Source organism: Chlorocebus sabaeus, chromosome 22 (assembly GCF_047675955.1).
Source record: "Chlorocebus sabaeus isolate Y175 chromosome 22, mChlSab1.0.hap1, whole genome shotgun sequence".
NCBI classification, from domain to species: domain Eukaryota; kingdom Metazoa; phylum Chordata; class Mammalia; order Primates; family Cercopithecidae; genus Chlorocebus; species Chlorocebus sabaeus.
Window position 1 is genome coordinate 34,647,909 of NC_132925.1, and position 27,722 is coordinate 34,675,630.

Consider the following 27,722-nt stretch of genomic DNA (forward strand, 5'->3'; position numbering starts at 1 on the left):
TGCCACGTGTCACCTAACTGGTAGCACAACTTGATTGCAATCTGACTCTGAAGCTTTTCTTCATTCCCAGACATCTTATTTTTGTTGAAGTCCTAGATTTTTAAAGTATAAATTTTTTTAGGACTAAAGCTCTGGTAGGCAGGAAATTCTGCTGAAGCTGTTTCTGGGCAACTTGACTTTGCCAGGGCCTTTGCACTGATTGTGTTAATGGCCGCCTCCTCTCCAGATCTAGGGTTATGGATCACCTGTAACCACCTGTAACCTGTACAACAAGCTGAAGGAGTATTTGCCTAATATCCAATCCACAGAATTTATTTCAAAAATGGTGAGCTTCACTAAGGTGATAGCAGCAGCCCGTCCACAGGCTGATCAACAAAATTTTGTCTTTGATCCATGGTTTCTGCTCCTTGGAGTCTCCCAAGGTACATTCTGCCACTGCCAGACCTAGAATCATAGTCTCCTTTCCTGCCAGCCTTCTCACCCTGCCAAACTTATCATATCTAATTATTTGACATCATAGATATTATCAATCCGTAGGCCTCTCTAGCTTTCTGCTCTTGCAACTCCTTTTACATTGTTTTTGTCACCCAGCACAGAACCCATACAGAAGCCATCACTATTCTCTTGGAAATATTTTCAGTTCACTTCTTGGTTTTCCCATCTCACTTACCAAGCTCTCTTAGTACAGATCTAAGATGAGAATTTTAGTACAAATAATTTATGTGGGGAACAACCCCATGGAACACTGGTAAGGAAGAAAGGATGTAAGGTGGAAAAGGGAAATAAGATAGAATGTTTGCAAAGATAACCATCAATAGTTCCTCAAAGCCTTGCTCTAGCATGTTGCTCTTCCCATCAAGAGGCAGAGTTTGTTTCCTGCACTCTTGAATCTGCATTGACCATGTGCCCTTTTTTGAACAATAGATTGCGGCAGAAGTGATGTTACGCTAGTTCTAAGCCAAGGCTGTAAGAGTCCTGGCAGCCTCTTCTTTTGCTTTCCTTGGATGCAGATCCATGTAAAGAAGCCCAGGCTAGATTAATGAATGATGAGAATCAATGGGAAGAGAGAGGCCCAGACAGACCCCAGACATTCTACACATTGCACTGAGGCCCAAAACCCATAAGTAAAGCCATCATAGTCATTCCTGATCCAGACAGGCATGCTTCCAGTCAAGTGCAACTACATGAGTGACCCAAGCTATTACTAATCTAAGCCTGGGCACACCAAAGATTGGTAAAAAAAAAATAACATATCGTTGTTGTTTTAAGCCCCTTTGTTTTGGGGTAGTTTGTTACACTGCCATAAATGAAATGGGGACAAAGCCAAAAAAGGGTGCAATTACTAAGCAAGTTACTGCTATGGGAAATGAGTTTAGTCCTACTGGGATACTTTGGAAAACAGTATAGAACATGCTTCATAGTTATTCCATGTGAAGGGTAAGGATGCTAGTGTAATCCACTAACTTGCTAACAGTTATTTGCTTAAGTCTTCTTCTAGTGACAGTTACTATTTGGTACTTAAAGCCTGTCCAACACTGTGAGCCAAACCTGCTCAGCAGCCACACACAAAAAAATGCCTTCAGGCAGACAGTCACAGTATCAGCAATAAGCAGTCTTCTGTGACAAGAGGTGAACGGTGGAAGGAAACAGGAAGAGCATCAACACAGGTGAAAACCCAGGCCTAGAGCAGTCCAGCTATCTGCTTTCTCCACTCCTAGAACTGCAACAGCTAAAGTGGGTCACATACACTCACAGATTATAATCACTACACATCTATAGCTTCTAAGCTTAGCTGGGCCCCAAATGTTGCTTAATAATCCTTCCATGTTTCCCTAATTATCTGTTTACTTTAGTATATTTTACATCTATTTCAAATTTTCCCACTTTTATTAAATCTCCTATTCCACCTACCCCATCCCCTTCAGTATCAGCAAAGCAATCTGCTCTCTATCCCAATGAGAAAACAAAGGTCATCAGCTCAATTTTTTGCTACCTCACTTGCACTGCATTCATAACCATCTTTCCTTTCTTCCCTACTAATAGCACAGGAAAGGGTCAAGGTAAATGCAGCATTAATCTGGCACCTCTCCATCTCTGAACACCCCACCTTAGAATACAAGAACCCCTTATATACTTGCCTTTTTCTGTCTCTCTCTGTCCCTAATGCATGAATCTCGAGTTATTGATCTGTTGAAACCCTACACCTATGGGTCTTTCCACCAAGCACTATTCCTACTGCCTAAAATGTACCCTTCCCCAACTTTCCCATTTCTAGACTCTTCCCTGGCAGAGTCCTCTTCATCTTTTAGATCTCAACTTAGCTGCGACCTCTTCAGGAAAGCCTTCTTTACTTTGCTGCCCACCAGTCCTCAAATCTATGCTTACCTCTGCCACAGCACTTTGCTCTTTTCTGAAATTGTTCATTCCTTTTTCTGATATCCTTTTCCTCCTCCTTTACCTCCCACTGAAAATAAGCTCCTCCAAATCAGGTATTTGCCTTATATATTTTTTAACCATAGTATCTATGCCTAGAACATACTTGGGGATTAACAAATAGCACCACATTTGAATAAATAAATCAATCATCTCTTTTCCTTAAGTTACTTTCCAGAGTAACTTTAGTGGAAGCTGCAGGCAAGATTTATGTGTACTGTGGCCCTTCCTCTTTCTATCCTCTTTTTTCTTTTTAACATTCTAAGAGGTATCATACAGGTCATGATAAACTGAGTCTCTTCTAAATTTGCATATAGTGAAAAATAACAGGTCAAAATGCATTTGCTTAGAAGCTCAGAAATCCATTGTTCAGTTAAAACTTGTCGCCTTGTTATAATGTTATGACAAAATAGGCTTCCATATTGGCTTTTAACATATAATTGTTAATTATCATCACCAAAGTTTCAAAATTTCTTCGGTTTTAAAAAGATTTTCATAGGCAAAAATGCATATAGTACTTGTATACTCACAGTGAGCTTATTTAATAATATGTTTGTAGAAATGTAAAATCGCTTTCTGTTTTATGGTCAGATTTGATATGCCTATAAAAATTAGTTTTTATAGATATGGTTTCTACTTTCATCAAAAAATGAGCCATCAACTTTAAGAGAAATAAAAAAATCAATTTGGGTCATGGTAACTTCTAAGCCCTACTACGTAGTCCTTGAATTTGTTCTTAATAGACCAGACTCTCTGCGAAAGACTTTGAAACAAAGAACATATACTTGGTCTCCTCCCTACCATGTTCTTGGCAACTAGGGAATGTGGGACATTTTAAGTCTTTAAGATAAAATTAATCACACTGATTCAGAATAACTAAAATCTTGTCAAAGTAATTCCTACCTTCTCCCTTCCCCACCACGTTACCTTTAGGAAGAGGAGACACACTTGAGGAAGCTCTTAAAGGCTGGTCTTCAGGGAAATAAAGACATTGAAATTCCACTCCAATTATTTTTTATTTCCTGCCACCTTGAATCCAGAATACATGTTACATTATGAAGTGTTGTATTCTTGACTCAAAACATCCTTCCAATTAAAATTTTCTTTTTAAAAAAAATTATGTTAAAGCAAAAATGCAGAAAAGAAGGGTAAATAAGATTAGTAAACCATCTGAAAATTATTGCATTTTGTAAACTTTGGTAAAATGTATGAAGCAGCATGTTTTCCAGTCTGCTTTCTCGGACTGTAGATACCTGGGACATAATTCAGTTTGCCATCCCCTGTTCCCAGATCAGCTCAGTCTTTGTTCAGCTCCATCTTCAATCTGGCATATAATTACTTCTTCAGCTCCTGTGCTATTTGGTTTTAAGCACCTCTTACCCCCAAGGCCTCATGGCTCTAAGGGCTTGTTGAATTTAAACAAGCACATTTAAATCTTTGTCTTTAAATGAGTAAAATAAAAGTCTTAACACCTAATGCGGAGTACTCTTCTATCCACCTACACTCTAAATGTGCATGTTATAATTGTCTACCAGATCATAATGAGCATCTATCCATCCTCAAAATCAGAGAAAGGAGGGCTCATTCTAGAGGTAAATTTACAATAAATGGCTTTATTCTTGATTAGCTATGTGTGTTTGGGGACACAGAGATTGGCACCTGCATAATTTAACTACCTGATAGGAATCAGATGATCAGGGACACCTTGGAAATAAAGGTGGAAAAACGACAGTGGAGGAAAAACAAAAGAAAAAACAAAATTGTTAAAAGAAATTAATAAAATACAACTTAAGGAATTTTAAGCTTTACCTCTCATCCGAAAAACACTGCAAACTCATACACAAACTCATACACACTCACACTGATGCATGCACACATGCATGTGCACACACACATATGCAATATAATCACAGAAATGTTAAAACTATTTGTCTTTCCTGAGAGTCAGGAGATGGTGGATTCTACCACTACTGCTGCTGGCAAATCATAAATACCATCTATGATTTTAGTTTAGCCTGAGTAAATGAGCAATCATTACATTTCTTCCACATACATACTTTACTCCAAACATTGGTAGATAAGTATTGAATGAGACCCTCATTCAAAGACACTGTCAAAAATGCCACAAAAAAGTATTATAACTACTAATTATAAGTAAAGTTTTTTAATGAATGAATAAATTAGTAAAACAAATAAATTTTAATAGATAGGAGAATGGCACGAACCTGGGAGGCGGAGCTTGCAGTGAGCCAAGAATGCGCCACTGCATTCCAGCCTGGGCACAGAGTGAGACTCCGTCTCAAAAAAAAAAAAAAAAAAAAAGAAATTAAAATTAAAAATAAAATAAAATAAAAAATGTGTTTAAAGTTCTGTATAGATTCTGGATATTAGCCCTTTGTCAGATGGATAGATTGCAAATTTTTTTTCCCATTCTGTAGGTTGTCTGTTCACTCTGATGACAGTTTCTTTTGTTGTGCAGAAACTCTTTAGTTTAATTAGATCCCATTTGTCAGTTTGGCTTTTGTTGCCATTGCTTTTGGTGTTTTAGTCATGAAGTCTTTGCCCATACTTATGCCCTGAATGGTATTGCCTAGGTTTTCTTCTAGTGTTTTTATGGTTTTAGGTCTTATGTTTAAGTCTTTAACACCCATCAATGATAGACTGGATATAGAAAATGTGGCACATATACACCATGGAATACTATGCAGCCATAAAAAGGATGAGTTCATCTCCTTTGCAGGGACATGGATGAAGCTGGAAACCATCATTCTCAGTGAACTAACACAGGAACAGAAAACCAAACAACACATGTTCTCACTTATAAGTGAGAGTTGAACAATGAGAACACATGGACACAGGGAGGGGAACATCACACCTTGGGGCCTGTCTGGTTGTGGGGGGGGTATGGGAGGGATAGCATTAGGAGAAATACCTAATGTAGATGACAGGTTGATGCGTGCGGCAAACCACCATGGCACATGTATACCTATGTAACAAACCTGCATGTTCTGCACATATATCCCAGAACTTAAAGTATAATAAAAAAATATATTCTAGAAAAAAGAGTTGCATCTGTATTGAATATGTACAGACTTTTTTTCTTCTCATTATTCCTTAAACAAAACAAAAAAGAAAGTCTCAGCTAGGTTGGTAGGGAGTCCCTGAACCAGAGTTACCCATTAGAAGGATCTAGTGTTGGGCAGAAATGTCCTGGATCTGGTATTCCTGACATGTTCAGTCACTGGGTAGAAGCAGCTCCAAAGAAGGATGGTTTCGGTGTGAATGTTGTGGTGGATCCACAGGTATAGCAGTTGGAGGCTGTCAATTATGCTCTCCACAAAAGCTCCTCTTGAAAACAGAGCTGAGAAAGACACCTGCATGACCACTACATATGACTTTATTCCAGTTCTAGGAATCTATCACAAGGAAGCAATCTAAATACCAAAATAATAATGATAAAAAGCTTTATGAACAAAGATGCTCATCACAGTCTTTTAAAAAATAATTGAAAGGTAGAAACAATTTAAATGTCCAAGCATAAGGATTGGTTAAGTAGCTATAGTATGTCTACTTTACCAAAAATGCTGTGGTTATTACAATGGAAAAATACTTATATTTTAAGTAAAATTGAAAATAGAGATAAAATATGGTATAACTTTAAAAATTCAAGGCTTTGAAAAGATACATATTTTAAGACTGGCAGAAAGTAGACCAATATGGTAGTAATAGGAAGCTTTTTTTGCATTTTTGAATTTTCCAAATTTTCTTTATTAAAATGTATGACCATTAGCTGAGGGAAGGAAGCACTCAAAATAAAAAGGCAAAAAAGCAAAATAATTAAAATGATTTAGAACCAAAGTAAGCAGGGAAATATGAAGCTATAGAAGAGAAAACAAAGATGACAATAAAAATATCTGAAGAATACTGTCTTAATAATTATGGGACTAGTTGTGGTGGCTCACTCCTACAATACCATCACTTTGGGAGGCCAAAGCAGGATGATTACTTGATGAGCCCAGGAGTTCAAGGTCATAGTGAGTGATTATCATGCCACTACACTCCAGACTGGGTGACACACCAAGACCCAGTCTCTAAAAACAAATTCTGGAAAACAGTTTCATGGCTCCAACATAACACTGAACAAAGCCAAAGATGGGAAAGGAAAAGAGAATGGTTTTATTTTAATTGTTGTATTGGGTTTCTAAATGAAAACTGATGTTTCATATGCTCTTCTATGACTATTCAGTATAGGTGTTTCACCGTCATTGTATGGAGTATCTTCTGTATATGTAGGTATGTGTGTTCATTAGTGCATTCATTTTTCAACAGGTGATTGAACAGTTTGAGAGTAACCATTTGCCAGGTACTGTGCAAGCAAATCAAAGGTCACAGTGTAAAATGAGAAAGGGTATGTTTTGGCCCTCTATTCTAGAACTGTTTATAGAAAGTGCATAATTTAAGTCCATATGTCCCATATCCTAAAGATACCTGTCCATTAAATACAGTGCATTTCATTGCCTTTTCAGACTCTCTTCATTATGCACATTAGTGACAATGTAAGTGCAATTTGATTAATTCACATAAACTAAGAAAGGAGGAATTATTCATTCATTTCTGATTTTTTTTTTTTTTTTTTGGACCATGGAAAGTATCCTGAGTCCTACTATAGTCTGCCAAACCCTCTCGGGGTAGACCTCTATTTGCTTAAAAGAACTAGTTTCATAGACTGCTGTCATGCACCCTAATTAGACAAATGTGTTTTCCAGGTCTATTTGAAGGACATTCTGATGTAATGCATACCTATCTTCTTAATCTTCTTATTCAGCTTATGCATATTTATTTTCCTTTAAAATCCATCAATAAATGATCTGTGATCTTTAAGTAATTAATTTAATGATTACATGAATTAAAATAATGCACATTGCCTTAAAGGAGTTAGTATTTTCTGTTTATGTTACAATATTGGCCTTGGGTAAATATCATCCATTGCCTGAATTTCATAATGGTTCAAGGATAAACCACTTCCTCTTTGTAATTCAGTAAGTTTGTTCCAGAGCAGCCTATCGCTCCTCTACTCAACAATGAATGAAATGCATTCAGGGACCTTACGGGACCTATTCTTAATAAGATGGAATCCTTTCCCAGTTTGTTAAATTCACTGAATTTATAACTCATTGTTACTGATGAAGGAATTAATCCAAGCCTATTACCAATTGATCTCCTAAAATTCATAGAGTGAATTTGGTGTCATTTTTAAAAAGAAGTAAAATAACAAAAATAAAAATACAAAGGATGTCAGTAAGTTACAGATAGGAAGGCATACCTCATATTCATCACCTGGCAAACTAGAGAAAAGTTTCATCAAAACTGTTTTATGCATCTGTGCAGTGCTAAACTCATCTGCTATCATCAGCACTAATAATGACAGGGATAACAATAATAATCTCTTACATTTACATAACAGTTTTTACTTTGGGAAAAGATTTTCACATACATCTCTTCATTTAGTTCTTATAATGACTTTGAGTATCTAACATAAATGTTTTACAAGTCTCATTTTGTGAAAGAGAAAATTAGAGTACAAAGAAGAGACTGACCTGACAATAACATTTAACCGGAGTTAGACTCCTACTTCAGGTTTTTAAAATGCTTTCAAATCAATAGAATTCATGATTTGCAATGTTTTCCCAAATTCTGTAAAAACACACTTAGAACCATAAATTTTCATCAACCATAACAGGCAACTGGTAAGCAGGCATGTGATAAACAATTGAGATGTTAGAAAGAAAGATATGTCTCTGATGAGTAGGGCAAAAGTGAATGTAAGTCAAAAGATAACTAAAGACTATAGCTTCTGGAATAATAAATTGGTAGTTTTATTTTTCATTTGTTGTTTCAGAAAGTGTTTAACTTTTGATACTATCACCACTGTAAAATATAATAGATTATTAATAACAATAAATAAATCTCCATGTTGTCCAAATAGGTGTGCTTATCCAGGTCCACACTGTTCAAGTTTTATTAAAACTGTTTCATTTTAACCAGGTTCCCAGGATTGCATCTCCTAAGACAAACACTGATATTTATCTGCTGATGATTGTTTTACTTACCAAATACTACATTATGCATGGTTTATCACATTATCCAGGGAGGTGACAATATTTCAGGAAAAAAATTAACAAATCAAAATAACTTTGAAAACTGTTTATATCCCATGTACAAAAGTACTATCTATGCCTAGTTATTCACTACTATCACAAGATATACATAAATCAGTTTTTAAATAATACCGACTTCCCCTTATAAATTCCTTTACCTATTGTGAAAGGAACCTAGCACCATTATGACACAGTTAAGCATTAGTCACAGTTTAATAAATAATTTAGTTATAGCCTCTTAGTCTATTATTATTATTTGTATTCTCAGAATGCATGTAATTACCTAAATTAGAAAATTTCCTTTGTACCAGGGATAACCAACTTTCTTTTATAAATAATGTTATTTTTGGTGATTTTTCAATATCAGAACAGTATAGTTTTAGCTAGCGAAATTACTATAAGCATTCAAATAGAGATTAATCTATTTATATAAGGCCAAATAAACTTCTTTTTGTATACTTAAATACTGAAAGAATAATATATACATTCAAATATTTGTAAGAAATTCATATAGAGGGGAATATAAAATACATATGGAAAAAGAGGTATGTCTGCAGAAGTTACTTTGTAAAGAAACATAGTGGTTAACTACTACCCTCCCTCAACTATCATGTCAATCAAATTGGCATCATAAGAAGAACTCTAGTTCTACTATGATAGAGTAGCTTATATCAAATCACCCCTCTCATTGAGAAAAACTATTAAAGCTGAATAAAATGAAATTATTTTAAAAACTGTTTGAAGGCACTAGGCACCAACCAAAGTAATTTCAACTCAAAACTCAGTCGTCCATAAAGGAAGTAAACGCATTAAAGTAAGCCCTATGTTGTTTACTACTTTTCAAATTCAAGGTATTTGCTGTTTCCTAAGTAGAACAGGATGCAAGACAGAGCACAAAGCTCCAGATTAGAACATTAAGAAGTCTTGTAAAGAGAGGAGGGCACAAATTACACTTTGGAGCTGTCAGCATAGTCAAGACAAGAGGAATCAAGATCCTGGATAAAATGTAAATGCAATGAGGTGAGGCCTGTATTCTTTTTCCACTTTTAACCCCTAAAACATTTCCAGTTCCTCTTTCTTGGAGTGAGAAAATCAAAAGAGAAACAAGCAGAAAACAGCAACCTGAATACTAGGACATTAAAAAGAATATTCAGTAGTCTTATACCAACGAAGCAAAAAACTGGATTTTAGTGACGACTTGAAAAGCACTCCAGAATTTTATTTGAACCTCTAAATGACTATTTGTAAAACTAAGGGAAAACCATAACTAGAGTAGCCACCACAAAGATGGAAACCCAACTGTGAATTGTCTTAATCCTTGATTAGATTAAGGTAAATTACCTTTATTCTAACAATCTGTGAGGAGAAAATTAAATCCCCATGGAAACATATAATACCATACAAAACACTCTAAATTTTTAATATGTAAAAATCATCAAACACACTAGGAATTAGGATCAAAGAACCAAACAGAGAAAAAATAATAGACAAAAACATAAATTCAAAAATGATACAGATAAAGAATTATCAGATACAGTCTTTTAAAAGAAAACAGTGATAAATATGGTTTCAGTGGTAGAGGAAAAATAGTGAGAATAATCAGAGAACTGGGATTTATATTAAAAACCCAAAGATTATTCTAGAACTAATAATAAAACAAAATTACTAACTCAATTGCAGCCAGTTAGACACAACAGAAGATCTGATTTGTGAACTTGAAAATAGGTTAATAGAAAATATCCAGAATAAAAGAAAGAAAGAAATAAGGATGATAACAAAAGAAGAAGCATTAGAGATATATAGGAAAAAGGTTAAAAATGTTTAACATACAAATATCTCTAGTCCTAGAAGGAAAGGGTAAGGAGAATAGGCAGAAACAAAATTCAAAGCAATAATGGCCAAGAATTTTCCAAAACTGGCAAAAGCATCAAGCCACAAATTCAAGGATGTCTACGAACTCCAAGCAGGATAAACACAGAGAAACCAACTACCAAAAAAAAAAAAAAAAAAAAAAAAAGCCCATTTGTAAAACTATTTAAAAATATACAATAATCAAAAAGGCAATCACAAAATAGCCAGAAAAATAAAAATGCATTACTTTGTAAGGATTAGTAAGTTGGATAACTGATTGCTCATGAAAAACAACTGAAGCCAGAGAACAAAGCCATGATATCTTTAAAATGCTTTCAAAAAGTAACTATCAACCTAAGAAAACCAAACAACAACAAAAACTAAATAACCTGATTAAAAATTGAGTAAAAGATCTGAATAGACATTTCTCAGAAGAAGACATAAAAATGGCCAACAGATACATGAAAAAATGCTCAACGTTACTAATCATTAAGGAAAAGCAAATTAGAACCACAATGAGATCACCTTGCACCTGTTAGGCTACCTTCAAAAAGTTAAAAGATAGCAAGGGTTGGCAAGAATTTGGAGAAAATGAAACTCTCATACATTGTTGGTAGGAATACAAATTTGGTACAGCCATTATGAAAAACAATATGAAGACTTCAAAAATTACAAATATAATTACCATATGATCCAGTAATTTGACTTCAGGATATATATCCTAAGGAACTGACATGAGTATGTTGAAGAGATATCTGCTCTCCCACATTCATCGTAGCATTATTCACAATATCTAAGATATGGAAGCAACCTAAGTGGCATCAACATACAAATAGATAAAGAAAATGTGTTCAATACACACAACAGAATAACATTCAGCCTTAGAAAATAAAGAAATCCTGTCATTTACAACAACATATGTGGACCTGAAAGATATTATGTTATGTGAAATAAGCTAGACACAGAAAGACAAATACTGCATGATCTCACTTAAGTGTGAAATCCAAAAAGGCAACAGCTACAGAGAGCAAAATGGTGGTTACTAGAGGCTGAGTGTTGGATGATGATGAAGAAAGGGGACATGTTATTCAAAAAGCACAAAGTTTCAGCTAGACAAGAAGAATAAGTTTTAGAGATGGACTGCACAGCATGATCACTATAATTTATAGTAGTGTATTATATATTTTTAAACTGCTGAAAGTATACTTTAAATGTTCTTACCATAAACACATGATAAGTATTTGAAGTGATTAATGTTAATTAGCTTGATTTAATTCTACAATGTAAACATATATTGAACATCACATTGTACCTCATAAATACATATAATTACTTGTCAATCAAAAGTAAAATAAAAATAAAGCAAAACACATATATACACAAAAAAGTAAATACCAACCTAGAATTCTCTAACCAATGAAAGTATTCTTTTAAAAAGTCAAAATAAAAATATTTTCAGAAAGACAAAACTGCGGAAATATTTCACCGAAAGATTCATACTACAAAAGAACACTAATAGGCATCTTTCAAGTAAAAGGAAAAGCATCTCAATGATATAGAAATGCAAAATAAAATAAAGTACACAGACAAGGTTAGCATGTGTACAAACATAGAAAAATAATAAAAATGTTTTAGGAATTAGAGCCCTTGAAGAATTATAATTCAGGACAATGATAAGACAAAAAATGAGAGAGGGACAAATAAAATTCTTCATCGAAAAGAGATAAAAGGTGTAAGTTACAGAAGAGCTCATTAGGGTAACCACTAAGAAAAATTAAAAATATATAATTAGCAAGTTAAAAGAGGGGGAAATGAAATAAAAAGGCTGATTAATAAAAAGAAGAGAGAAGAAATCAGAAACATAAAAGTGGTAGAAAAAATAGAAAAGTACGGTAAGATGATAGAATTAAATCAACAAATATTAGTAAGTGCAGTTAATGTAAATTTAAAAGTTGCATTGAGAGACAATGTCAGACTTTGAATTAAAAATCACCATTAATAATATGCTATTTGCAGGACACATACCTTAAAAATAAGTATACAGAAAATGTGAAAGGAAAAGTACTAAAAATAATTTACCAAACACCAACCAAAAGAAGGCTAATATCACTATACATTACAGTATCAGTCTAAATAAAATGAAAAGAAATAGTACAAGAAGAGCATTACATAATACTAGTTAATCTACTGGGAAGATATCACAGTTCCAAATCTGTACAAACCAACAACATAAGCTTAAAATGTAAAAATTGACCAAACTAAAAGGTGAAATAAACAAATACACAATCATGTTAGAAATTTTTGACATATTTCTCTCAGTAAATGATAGAACTTGGTAAAAAGTTGGTAGATAAATAAAGGTTTTGAACACCAAGATTTAGCAAATTTGATCTAATTTATATGTATAGAATCGTGCACCCAATAGCTACAAAATACACATATTTGTGGGTGCACATAGAACGTGTACCAAAAGTATCCTTAAATTGAGTCATATAGCAAGCCTCAATAAATTTCAAAGTATTTATATCATATAGAATATCTTCTCCGACCATAATTGAATTAAGCTCAAAATTAATAACAAATGGTTATTATAAAATACATCAAATATTTTCAAACAAAGCAATAGATAAACTTGATAAAAGTCAAAAAATGGTGTCTTTTTGTAAAGAAAGACAAATATAAGTAATAGTGATCTAGAAACACAAATTTTAAAGATGGAAAAGGACAAATAATCTTAACAGGAATGAAAAAAATGGAGTATTCTTACAGATGCTATAGACATAGTACAAAGACAATAAGATCTGGTGAACAAGTTTACATCAATACACTTGAAAAATCTGATGAAACGTATAAATCCCTTGAAAAACACATATTACCAAAATGGACACAAGAAGACATGGAAATCCCTCATAGTACATCTTTTAAAAGACATGAATATTTGATTTGGAAAACTCTTCTGGACACTGGTCTAGAGAAAGAATTCATGAGTAAGACCCCAAAAGCACAAGAAACCAAAACAAAAACAGACAAATGGTACTTAAACTAAAAAGCTTCTGCCCAGAAATAATCAAGAGTGAACAGACGACCTGCAGAATGGGAGAAAATATGTACAGACTATCAGTCAGACAGAGGACTAATATCTAGAACTTACAAGGAACTCAAAGAACTTAACAACAACAACAAAACAAATAATCCTATCAAAATGTGGGCAAAAGACATGAATAGCCATTTTTCAAAAGAAGTCAGACAGATGGCCAAGAAACATGTGAAAAAAGGCTCAACATCACTAATCAAAGAAACGCAAATTAAAATCACGATGAGAGATCATCTTAGACTAGTAAGAACAGTTATTACTTAAAAAGACCAAAAATAGCAGATCTTGTCAAAGAACTGCAGAAAAGGAAATGCTTATACACTGTTGATGGGAATGTAAATTAGTACGATCACTATGGAAAACAATATAGAGATTTCTAAAAGAACCAAAAATAGATCTACTATTTAATCCAACAATCCCACCATTTGGTATCTAGCCCCCAAAAGAAATTATTATACCAAAAATATACCTATACTCATGTTTATCATAGCTCTAGTCACAATAGCAAAGATATGGAATCAACTTAAACGTCCATCAATGGATGATAGGATTAAAAGTGTGAAATATGTATGCAATAGGATACTATCCAGCCATAAAAAAAGAATGGAATCACATCTTTTGCAGCAAGAAGAATGGAAGTGGAGGCCATTATTATAAGTGAAATAACTCAAAAACAGAGAGACAAATGTCCTATGTTCTCACTTATAAGTGGGAGTTACCTAATGTGCACACATTGACATAGAGGGTGGAATGATAAACAGTGGAGACTGGGAAGGGTTAGGAGGAAGGGGGTGGATATGAGAAATTATTTAATGGGTACTATGTGTGTTATTCAGATTATGAATACACTGAAAGCTCTGAATTCACCACCATGCAATATATCTATGTAACAAAATTACAATTGTACACTTAACTTTATACAAATAAAAGATAAACTAAAAAAATATTTCCACAAAACTTTCTGACTCAAATAGTTTCACAGGTAAATTATTTCAAAAATTTAATGAAAAAAAAAATTGCAACAATCATATACAACTCTTCCAAGGGTAGAAATAGAGGGAATACTTCCCAACTCATTTTATGAGAATAATATAACTATGCAGAGAAAACCTGACAAGAACATTAAGAGAAGGTAAAATTACAGGCTAATCTCTCTTTTGAATGCAAATAGAAATATCTCAAAGAAAATATTAAGAAAATCAAATTCTCTATGAAAAGGATAATACAATATCAAGTAGAGTTTATTGTAAGAATGCAAGGGTGGATTAACATTCAAAAATAAATTAATTAAATTTACTAGGTAAACATATTAAGATAACAAAAATCCTATGATCTCAATAGATCCAGAAATGTATGTGAATATTCCTTGTGATTTATAAAACAACACAAAACAAAATAGACAACACAGAAACACATATATAAAACAACAAGATCAACTCAGCAAACTCATGAGTTGAAGAGAAGTTCTCTAGTGGATAAAGGAAATTTACAATTTTCAAAAAAGCGAAACCCAAACCTAGAACAAATGTTATACTAGTGGTCCTAGCTGTGCACACAGTGGTCCTAGCTAGTGCAACAAGTCAAAAATATTTGTAAGTTAAAGTTATATGGAATGAAAAGGTAGAAATAAAACGGTAGTTATTCACAGAAATCATGATTGTGTTATAAAAAATTCAAAAGAAACCACAAAGTCTAACACAATTAATAAGTAAATTTAGCAAGTTTCCTGGCCAAGGTGAATAGGTGAATCTCTCTCTTTCTCTCTCTCTTTTTCTCTCTCTCTCTCTCTCTCTCCCCCCCCCCTCCGTGTGTGTGTGTGTGTGTGTGTGTGTGTGTCATAGACAGACAGGTAGGTAGGTAGGTAGATAGATATGAATTGTTTTCCTATATAGTAACAATACACATTTAGAAAATAAAACTTAAAATGCTACCAATTACAAGAGCATTAAAAAATCTAATTGTAGAAATGAATCTAACAAAAAGTATGCAAGTCCACTGTGCAGAAAACTATAAAATATTACTGAAGAAATTAAAGAAGAATAAAATAAGTGGAAATTATAATACATTTATAGATTAGATACCAGTATTCCCAAAATACCATCTCAATAAAAATCCCAGCAAATTACATTTTGTAGAGATTAACAAGCAGATTCTAACATTTTTATAGAAATAAAAAGGAACAAGACTAACTAAAAGAATCTAAAAAGATGAGCATAGCCAAAAGATTTAACTACCAGATATTAAGATTTCTTCTAAATGTTCACTATTTAGCCGGGCGCGGTGGCTCACGCCTGTAATCCCAGCACTTTGGGAGGCCGAGACGGGCGGATCACAAGGTCAGGAAATCGAGACCATCGTGGCTAACACGGTGAAACCCCGTCTCTACTAAAAATACAAAAAATTAGCCGGGCATGGTGGGGGGCGCCTGTAGTCCCAGCTACACGGGAGGCTGAGGCAGGAGAATGGTGTGAACCTGGGGGGCGGAGCTTGCAGTGAGCCGACATTGCACCACTGCACTCCAGCCTGGGCAACAGAGTGAGACTCCGTCTCAAAAAAAAAAAAAAAAAAAAAAAGTTCACTATTTAGTCATGCATCATTGATGCAAGAGTAAATAAACAGATTCATGGAATAAGAGTCCAGAAATATATCCATGAATATGTAGGCACTACATTTATAATAAAGTTATTGCTGACGTACTCAGGGAAAGGACAACCTTTTCAACAAATGGCACTTGATCAATTTTTTCAAAAGAAAAAATGAATCCTGTCCACCTTGTCCCCATGTCACATCTAACACACAAAAAAATGAATTTCAGGTAAAATGCAGACCTAAATTTTAATGGCAAACAATAAAGATTCTAGAATATAACAAAGGAAAATGTCTTTATGATATTGTAGGCAAAACCTTTTCCATTTTTTTGTTTCGGTTTTAAACAGGATATAAAACACTAACTCCACAAGAAGAAATTGATCATTGAAGTACATTAAAATAGAAAACTTTTGTTACCAAAAGACAACTATAAGGCCAGGTGTGGTGGCTCATGCCTGTAATCCCAGCACTTAGGGAGGCCAAGGTGGTCAGATCACCTGAGGTCGGGAGTTTGAGACCAGCCTGGCCAACACGATAAAACCCCATCTCTACTAAAAATACAAAAATTAGCTGGGCATGGTGGTGTGCGCCTGTAATCCCAGCTACTCGGGAAGCTGAGGCAGGAGAATCACTCAAACCCAGGAAGCAAAGGTTTCAGTGAGCCAGGATCGCACCACTGCACTCAGCCTGGGCAACAGAGTAAAACTCTCTCTCAAAAAAGAAAAAATGACAATTGTAAGAGAGTAAAAACATAAGCCTCAGAATAAAAGTAGATATCTGTAATAAGTATATCTGACAAAGAAGTATGTATCAGAATATAAAATGAAATCCCAATAACTTAATAATAAAAACAATAACAAACCCAACTGGAGAATGGGCAATACCTTTCAACATGCAAATCACAAAAGAGGATACCCAAGTGGAAAATAAACATATGAAAAGATGCTTAATTTCACTAATCATTAGAGAAATGCAAACCAAAGCCACCACCCGCTACCATGTCACACATGCCTGAAAAGCTAAAATGAATAAAGACAGATAATACTAAGTGTTTTCAACAAGTAGAACAATAGGACCTCTCTTATACGGTAGTCCCCCTTTATCCATGGGGAATACACTCCAAATCCCTTAGTGGATGCCTGAAACTACAAATAGCACCCAATCCTACATATACTATGTTTTTCTTTCCTATACATAAATACTTATGCTAAGATTTAATGTATAAATTAGGAACAGTATGAGATTAACAACATAATCATAAAATAGAACAATTATAGCACGATACTTGTTATATGAATGTGGTCTCCCTCCCTTCTCTTCTCTCTCTATTTCCCTCTCAAAACATCTTTTTGTACTTAAGGGTGAGCCCTTCTTGTGATGATATGGGATGATAAAATTTGGGCTGCAGTTGAATACGGATAACTGAAACTGTGGAAACTGAAATCAAGAATCAAGTGGAGGGGAGGGCATTACTGTGCTGCTACTGATAATGTAAATTGGTACAATAACATTGAAAATTATTTGGCACTATCTACTAAAGCTGAACATAAGCATACCAGCAATATCACTCCTCAGCATATACCCAATAAGAATGCTTAAATATGTAAAACAAGACGTGTAGTAGAATATGCATGTGGCCACCACAATTCATAATGGCTTCAAACTGGAAATAAGCCAAATGCCCATCTATAGTAGAAGAGCTGAAAATAATAATAATAAAATTGTGATTATATTAATATATGGAAATATTATAAAGCAATAAAATAGTTTTAAAATCTGCAAGCACATGTAAATGCAACATAATATAAATGAATCTCAGAAATGTGAGCATAAGAAGCCATATACAGAAGAATATATAATCACATGATTCTATTTCTGTATTTTTCAAAAATAAACTAATATTAGAAGTCATGATAGTGGTTATCCTGAGGAAGTAGAGACTGGAAAGATGGATAAAGGGATCTTTGTGGTCTGCTCACTTTTTTTTTTATCGGTCTGGTGCTGCTTATATGAATATGTTCACTTTGTGAAAATTCACTTATCTATATTTTTATAATTTCTGAATTTGTAACTATGTTTTCCTGCATTAAAATACTTCGTTTAAAAATTATCTTTAAAAACAGTTATGGCCATAGAATTTCCATTGCTTTTATTTTTTTCTCTGTTTTCCTGCGACTTAGATTTAAATATGGGCATAGTCACAGAAATGTGCATATGAGGTAAATAAAGCCCCAGCTTGCTGGCTGGAGGACACAAAGGGGAGCTCCAGGAAAACTAAAAAATACTAGTGAAAGAGCACAGAGACAAAGGGACTGCAGAAAGTGACCTTACAGGGTTATAAAATTCTGGGCTCATCTTTAGCTGTACATGCATGGATCTGATTTTAATCAGCATATGAATAAAACTGAGAATGAAATTAACAGATAGACCAATGCCTACATTGGTATACACACAAGACAGACCTGAAAAGCACTGTAAACAAATCTGACATTGAAACCACAGAAGGAATCTTGTATCTTACAACCTGAAACTAACCAGGTCAATTGCCTGTTAAAATAAAAATGTCAACCTTCCCCACAGAATTTAAACATGACTCAGAATCTCATAACATGATATTAAGAATGTCTAAGAAATAATCCAAAATCACCAGGCACATGAAGAACTAGGAACACGTCAACTCACATGAGAAAACATAATCAATGGACATAAAACCTAAAACGACAAAGATGTTGGAACTGTTTGACAAAAACTTTAAATTTACTATTCTAAAAATGCTGAAACAAGCAATGAGAAACAGGCTTAAAACTGAAAAATAAAAATTTTTAAAAATACAACAAAATATTACTGGATGGTCTCCAACAAAATAAAGACAATACAGAAATTAGTCAATAAACTTTAAGATAGATCAACTGAAATTATCCAATGTGAGCAATAAAGAAAAAAAAGTGGCTCAGAAACCTGTGGGACAATAACAAGAAGTCTAGCATTCATGTCATTATATTAACAGAAGCAGAAAAGAAAGAGTATGCTATGTGTTGAATGCCCCCTCCAAATCTCATGTTGAAATTTAATTGCCATTGTAACAGTGTTGAGGGTCAGGACCTTTAGGAGGTGAGTAAGACAGACTAATGTCATTAATGTGGGAGTTTATTAGTTATCACAGGAGTGAGTTGTTGATAAAAAGAATAAGTTTGGCCCAATTTCCTCTCTGTCATGTGCTTTCTTGCCACACGATGTCTTCCATCATGAGATCACCCTTGTCAGATGCTAGTGTCATGATCTTAGACTTCTCAGCTTTTAGAACTGTGAGCCAAATAATTATGTCTGTTCTGTATTAATTATCCAATTTGTGGTATTTTTTTATAGCACCAGAAAATTAACTAAGATTATAACTCTGAAAAGGCATTTGACAAAAGAATGGCTAGAAAATTCTCAAATTCTGGGAAATACATAAACCCACAGAGTCAAGAAGTATAGCAAACCCCAAACAGAAAGAAAAACAAAAACAATCAGTCTCTGGACACATTAAAACAGAACTGCTGGAGATTGAAGACAGGGAAAACTGTCTTGAAAGCATCCAGAGAAAATCACGTATTATCTATAAGGAAACAGAATTCAAATGACTGTGGAAGTCTAATCAGAAACCATGAAAACCAGAAGGAAATGGCACCCCTTTTCTAAAGCACTGAGAGAGCACAGAGAATTCTATATCCTGTATAAAAATACCCACTCTAAAACGTTTGCTAAAAGGAAGTTCTCCAGAAAGAAGGCAAATGATACAACATTGCCATTGATATAAACACTGAACATCAGGAACGAAGGAAGAGGAAAAAAAGTGACAAACCTATGAGTCAATATAAGAAACAATTATTCTCTTGGGTTCTTTAAGACATGTTTGACAATTTAATGCAAAATTACAACATTATCTGATAGGGCTTCCAATGTATGTAGATATAATATATGACACAACAATAATGCAAAACTGGGAGAGTAAAACGACTTATACAGTTTTAAGATTTCTACATTCTATTTAAATCTATAAAATATTGATTCTAAGAAGAGTATAAAAAGATATGTATATTGAACAACTTTAGAACAACCTCTAAAAACAACTATACAAAGAAATATCATCATCAGAACAATAGATAAATTTGAATTGAATGGTAAAAAATGTTCAAATAACCCAAAACAAAACAGAAAATGAAAAACAAAGGAAAACAGAAGAAACAAACAGAAAACAAAATATAAAATGAATGACATTAATTGAAATGTAACAATAATTACATTAAATGTAAATGGCATTAATATACCAATTAGAGACAGAGATTATCAGAATGGATTTTTTCAAATGACCCAATTATACAGTTTTCAACAAATTTACTTCAAATATAATGAAAAAGGTAGGTTTGAAGAAAAGTACATGTGCTGCAAACTCTAATTATAATAAAGCTGGAATGGCTATATTAATATTGGACAAAGTAGATCTCAAAGTGAAAAAAACTGCTAGTGATACAAGGTGCATCATATAATGTTAAAGAGTTAACCAGGCAGTAATATATAATAATTCTAAATCTGTATGCCCTAACAACAGAGTTTCAAAATACATGGAGACATAAAAACTGACAGAACTGAAAGGTGAAATGGAAAAATCTACAATTATATTTGGAGATATCAACACCCTTTTCTCAGTAATAGACTAGTAGATAATTAGTAAAAACATAGAACTGAAAAAATTAGCTTCATAAGAAAGAGCACATGATCATTCAAAAACTTAATAGCATTTAAGAGATTATATTCCTTACCAAATTTTTAGCTCAACATGAGTAAGGTTTTTTTATATAGCCAACTACAGTTTTGGTAAGAGTAATGGTTAGTTCTCCAGAGAGAAGTCGTATCAGCAGAGGCAGAAAGCTGAGAATGGTAGAGGTCAAATCTTTGTAAGATGTAAATTGAAAATAAAGTTATACAGAAATGAATTTCTGCTAATCTCACTGTGAAAGTGCATTTTTCATACTTTTATGAAACAGGCTTGCTACTTTTTTTTAAATATTTGTGTAATCCAAATGGTTTTGACTTCAGTTAAGTTGATTTGATTTAAATATTTGTTTTTAAACCCCATTAATCAATTCTTTAGAATGTTATATAAAAGGTAGGTGGTTTCTGCTTAGGAAAATAATAAAAAATCAGAAAGTGGCCGTTTTAATAATGTGAAATGATTTAACAAACAGAAAACCAATATTTTCTTGTAAAATCAGTAAAGTGGTTGGTAGGTAGCTATAAAAATATGTATATTTTTACTACATATTAATCCTTAAAAGAAATCAGGTAATGAGTCTGAAATAAGTTTAATGTGTCCTTCTTGTTTCTATTTTAATTACACATACACACACACATATACACACACACTCTTACAGATAGCAAAATATGCTAAATAGGAAGTAAACATGGTACTGTGGTATGGATTAATAAGAAATTCCTACCTTAGATAGCATTATCTGAGAAAGTGTTTTTGACTTTAAGAAGGATTCGACTAAGCAGTGTGAGTTTAAGTGTTAGTGCCGGTGCCAGCATGCTTCAATGAGAACACTGAGAATAAGTGAAAGTTGAATTGTCACTGGTCTCTTCCAAGCTAAGATAAGGTTTGGGGCACCTAAAGTGCACTCAACTGCAAATACTGTTAGAGGCCACTCATCTTCCAAGGGAAGTATCAGAGGAACATAAAACTTCATTGAGTTCTGGCTAGAACAACATCTTATGAAGCTAGGTAGACACCATGTTGCCCTAGGTGATACCAAGGAACAAAGGTAAACAAAGGTGTCTTCAGTTGCAGTTGCCATTGCTGCTGACAAAGCTCATCTACCCACAGAGTGGTGAATAGTAATTCTAAAGGAACCTTCTTGTCTGCCAAGTAGAAGTCTGAAGTTCTGTGTCATCCCATGCAATTATCCCATAAAGAGCAGTTGAACCCTGAGGTGAAGGACACTACTGCCCCTACGGTTACCTGAAAGTTGGAGATCAGACTTTGAGCCCTTCACCAACTCAGGGTAAACCAGCACAATTAGCCCTCCTATAACTATGAAAGAATTCTGATAACTCCAGCTCCAGAGACCCTTAGACAAGTTACTAAATGGCAGTAGACAAAGACAGGGTAGCTGCACCTTCAGCTGTATACCTGAACACTCTAGCTGAAAGTCAGATATATCTATCCATGCACTAAGTGGTTGAGGATCAATATAAACAAAACACAGTTGCCTGAGTTCTGTTTACAGAGCACATACAAAATTGTCTTTCTTTTTCTCTCCACATTGTTTTGCATCATTCCTAACCACTGAATTGAATTCACTTGTTAGTTGCACTATAGAAGACTATCGTGCAAGTCTTCTGATCTTGCTTTACTGACTTAGTAACAACCACTCTCTAAAGACTGACAAAAATCACACTGTTTCTTTTCACCCTGCCCAACACAAGTGGGCCAAGTTCTCATTATCTTAGCTCTAGTACTTAACCTTGAAATCATCCACAGAGATGTCTTCCATGCAAGATATTTCTCACTATAAGGGAAAGTTAGGGCACTGGTAAGTCATCATCTTCAAATAGAAATGATAGCTCCAAAGGGGAAAAGGAAAAACAACCGTCATTCCATCACCTCTCTGACTCTGGCTTTCTAGGGAATCAGTTCTTCTGGGTAAAGTTAAACCAACCAACCAACAAACAAACAAACAAAAATGGAGGTAGGGGTATATTTTATTCTGTTTCGTTTTTAAAGAACTGACCTCTTTTCATAGATAGAGCGATGTAAGTGGAAAATAACCAGGAGAGGGTTTTAGTGAAAATGGACAAGGAAAAGGCAAATTTTGTGACATACTAGGTCTAATAATTGTTTAAATCTAAAGTTTGGTGCCAAATAGTGTTGGTTTTAATTAATAGATAGATCTGAAACACCCATATATCATGCTAAAGATTTAGTACTAAACGTGTTCTACTACTGAAAATAATACCTAGGTCTCTAACAACAAAGTATGTAAAAAATGGACAAAAGTATGTAAAAAATGCTAATCAAACTCAGCTCATAGGAGCAGGAGCTGAATGGAATGATCTTGTTCCCCCAAAATATACTTCCAACTCACTATTCAAGTTATTTTCCAATTGTCACTGGGACAACACAACAAAAGCAGGGGACAAACTTAAACCCTGGCCTTTTCAGTCAAACTAGTGGACAAATACTCAAGACAATAACCCATAAACAAGGAAGATGACAACAGAAAATCCCCCATATTCAGTTCACCCCTTTGTGACCAAACCCTGTCCTGCAGGTCTTCTGATGACTCAGACTTTAAGACAGCAAGGTAGACATCCTGGAAATAGGCCAATAACAATCTTCAACTAGGAAGATATACTGAAATCACTAGGGAAGCTTTTTTCAACATAACCTTTCCTTCCCTCAGCTGAGAATCATAGATTAGATTTAATTTGTATAATCACTTCGGTTTGAAGTAGGTGGATGACCTGAAGAAAATTAAGGTATAATGGCAGGCTTCCCATCAGCAAGTATGTTTCTACAAACATTCTGACAAGCTATATCTGGAAATATCCTGAGGATCCAAGAATCCTGGTTAACTTTATACAACTATGATAAATTGGGCACTACACCAAAAGGCTACTTGACTCTGCCTTTTCCTCAATCAACAACATGTAAGAGAGAGGCCTAATATACCAAATCACCATCCAACAGCTTAAGGATGACTCACTTTGACAGGAAGAGCAAAGTGTTTCACTGTCATCTCAGTGAACCCTGTTCATATTGACATAATGCCACACGGTTCCTAACATGCAACAATGTACACTGTTCCAGCAACATAGAGGCAGATTTGAGCTTTTGGATCCAAATTTTGTGAGTGAGCTGGGCTAGAGTTTTCTGTCTCACTTCCCTCATTATCATGGCAACAGAGGGCAAAGGTGGCAGTTAGGCTTTATGCCTGGAGTGCTGGCATACAGGTCCACACCTCTTCCAAAACAAAATTTGGACAATAGTTACACATGAAAATTTTGGACTCTGCTTAGGTTATAAGGAAACCAAATCATACTGCAGGCAACTCTTCAGTTATTTTCTCTTTTATCCTATCTTCACCAGGAAATTTAAAGAGCTCTAAAACAGTTTTTCTCAAACTGTAGGTCACAGTGTCAGTGCTCTTGAAATTAAGATAGTGGGCTGTAGACTTTAAAGAAAAGTTAGGATAAGATAAAATCGGATAGCATAAGCTAAGATAGGATGGGATGGGATGAGATACTAGAGGACAGAATGGAAAATGCAACACATAGGAAACGTAAATATTGTCTTATGAAATTTTGTTTTAATTATATGACTGCATGTAGACAGTGTCATGATTTAAATGTATTTATCTCTGTGGATTATTAGGAAAACGTATGAAAACCACTGCCATAAAGAACATCTGTCTTATTGCCCTAATAGCATTTCTCTACAGAAATACTATTGGCTTTGTGACTGGGCAAATCTCTTTTCTAAGTAATTTCAGCTATTCATGGCAGGATTTAACGTCATCTCTTTCCTCTATCCACTAAATTCCAGTAGTGCTTCCTTTTCATCGTGACAATCACATGCTTTAAATGCTACCTAGGAGGAGTTATCACCATCTAGAGATAAATATGAATCCATAGACAAAAGGGTGCTAGCTCAACTCATATCTGATGAGAAGCAAGTGTTTCCAAGTATCCTTTTGTATCTAGAGTTTGTCCTCCAAGACGAATGGAGGTCAGCTTTGATAGCTCTTATCTGGGTTGTGTACGCTGTTCCAGCTACTTATTCTGCAAATTAAGTCTTCCTTTCCTAGCACCCATCAATCTAATACTAAATTCATTAGCAAAATGAAATGAAAAGAACACAACATACATTGCTATTAATGGAATTCCATGCATGTCACTCCCCACACATTGTACTAAAAATGAACTCATCTCTATTTGAGTGTCTCTACACAAATATCTGTGTTTATTAATACATAGCATTTCAGAAGTGACATTTTCCTTAAAGCCATAAAGACATTTGCTTTGTCAAGCTCCCTTTTCAGGGAAAAACTTCAGGAATTTTCACTATCAATTTATGTTGATTATTTACTCTTTGGTGGATCTGCTATTCTGCAGACAAAATCCAGTAAGGAGAAATCATGATTTCCATCTAAAGAATTTATTTTGTAATATTTTTTCTTACTTCCTGTAACTTACTTTGTGTGACAGTAATAAACAGTTCATAATGCTCCATCTACTATCCTCATCCATAAAATCTAGGAACAGTTCAACATTTAAAAATTTTTTAATGAAGACAAAAATCAGCTGGTGACTTTCTACTGGAGCACAAAATTAACACTTGCACTGGAGTGGGTGAGGTTTTCTTACTAAGAGCAGAATACAATCTTTATCTTATGGATTTAAAAAACTTAGTTATCTTTCCCTAGCTTGAAATAATGGACATTTTGGGCTGGGCGCAGTGGCTCATGACTGTAATACCAGCATTTTGGGAGGCCAAGGTGGGCAGATCACTTGAGGTCTGGAGTTTGAGATCAGCCTGCCCAACATGGTGAAACCCCATGTCTACTAAAAATACAAAAAATTAGCCAGGGTGGTGGCACACACCTGTAATCCTAGTTACTCAGGAGGCTGAGGCAGGAGAATCACTTGAACCTAGGAGGCGGAAGTTGCCATGAGCCGAGATTGCACCACTGCACTCCAGCCTGGGCAATAGAGTGAGACTCTGTCTCAAAAAAAAAAAAAAAAAAGGAAAGCTATAATAGGCATTTTGAAGACATCAGGAGAAAAAGAGAAATAGCTAGAATTCGTAAATTACCCAGAAGTGATAACACTGTACTTAGATTTTTCACATATAAATTTTCCTATTCCTGGATAGCATGGGACCAAACTATGTATAACCAAGTTTTAAGGTGACCAAAAATTAAAATTCATAAATACTCTGAATGTCTCAACTACTTTCCTTCCAGAAACCCAAGAAAAACTGAAGTGATTTCTCACTTCCCCTAATGAGCAATAATGACAATTAGAGATGAACAGCTAACCTTAAACACACTTAAAATTGTGTTTTTAAAACAGAATACCACACAGGTTGTTTAAGGCTTACCTTCAAACATTTCCCTCAATAAAATGTTAATAAACAAAAAAAAAAATTGACATAAGGGAAAAGAGAATTGGAATGAAGAATATCCTCCTTTACTTTTAAATGACAAAATGAACAAACATGAGAGAAAATACCATTTTTAAAATGAAAAGATCACTCAAATGAGAGAAGGCAGATCACATAGTGGAATGTCTAAGGGGTAATCCAGGTGGATTGCCCACTGGAGTATTCAGTTAAAAAATACCCAAAGGAAGAAAGAAAAGACATTAGATATTCAGAAAGGTAAGTAAGTAAGTAAATAAATAAATAAATAAGAAAAATGATGACAAATTTGCAAGGGACACCAACACCAAATGCGGTTTTTGTTTTGGTTGTTTTTGTCTATATACCAAAGAAAATCAGTCAGCTAGTAACAAGTAAGGAAATTCAAACAGTAGTTGTTGTAGGTCAAAAACAAAACATATATATCTACACACACCACACACACACACACACACGTCTATATTTATATATACACACACACACATATACACACACACTTGGAGACTCTCATGCCTCAAATATATTTTGAAGCATACAAATTTAGAGGGTCTATATTTAAAACAATGGCAAATACAAAAGTCTTTCTTAATTAAAAAGCTAGCTGCAGATAAGTAACTAGCATCAAACAGGTACCAATCAAAATAAAACTGTGCTCAGAAAGACTAACCTGTTCTTTAAATGGCCATTTTCACAAAGTACTGAAAGATTGGCAATGTGGCCAAATCTCCCCCAAAAAAGGGGGTTTAGAAGCAGCCCCTTTGTAACCAAAGGCAAACAGTGGGAATATGTATAAAACAGGAAGATCCACAAAAAGCTTTTGCCCACTTGGTGAATTGAGTCTCTCTATCTAGGCTTCTTGTGGCATTAAATAAGCATCTGCAAATGCAGTAACTAGAATATATAATCTATTCAGATTTTCAAAAGGCTTTTGAGAAAGTTTCATAGCAAAAACTGTGCAAATAAATTTTGGGTAAACATGGAATTAGAAATACGTATTTTCACAAGCACAAAACTATGTTAGATATAGGAAGAAAATGTGAAGTGGAAATGATGAGAAAATGCTTTTATAAATTTTGACGGTGGAATTCAAAGTGTCAACTGTACATGTTTATATTTCACTATCCTTTTCAAATAGTAAAATATCAAACCACAGCATCATGGAATCCTAAAGAGCTGGGATGACTCCCTACGTACTACAGATTAAGAAACTGAGACACAGAGGATTAATAATTGCCCAAGGTTAAAGCATATAGACATCAAGAAGATTTTATAACATTTACAAATTTAAACAAAAAGTACCACATGAGCTCCCCTATGGGGATGTGTTGAGTATTATATTTCACTAGTGATAAAGAATACAAAACTGTTCACATAAATATGGCCTTTAAAACATGATCCCTAAACAAGAACCTTA

The 27,722-nt window shown here is 34.3% G+C and overlaps 1 protein-coding gene across 9 annotated transcripts in view; it reads right to left on the reverse strand.

Annotated features, from left to right (window-relative positions):
• The window catches only part of ZBTB20 (zinc finger and BTB domain containing 20), an 830,675-nt gene that overhangs the window by 613,721 nt on the left and 189,232 nt on the right, over positions 1 to 27,722 (reverse strand). The gene's annotated exons all lie outside the window — the stretch shown is intronic.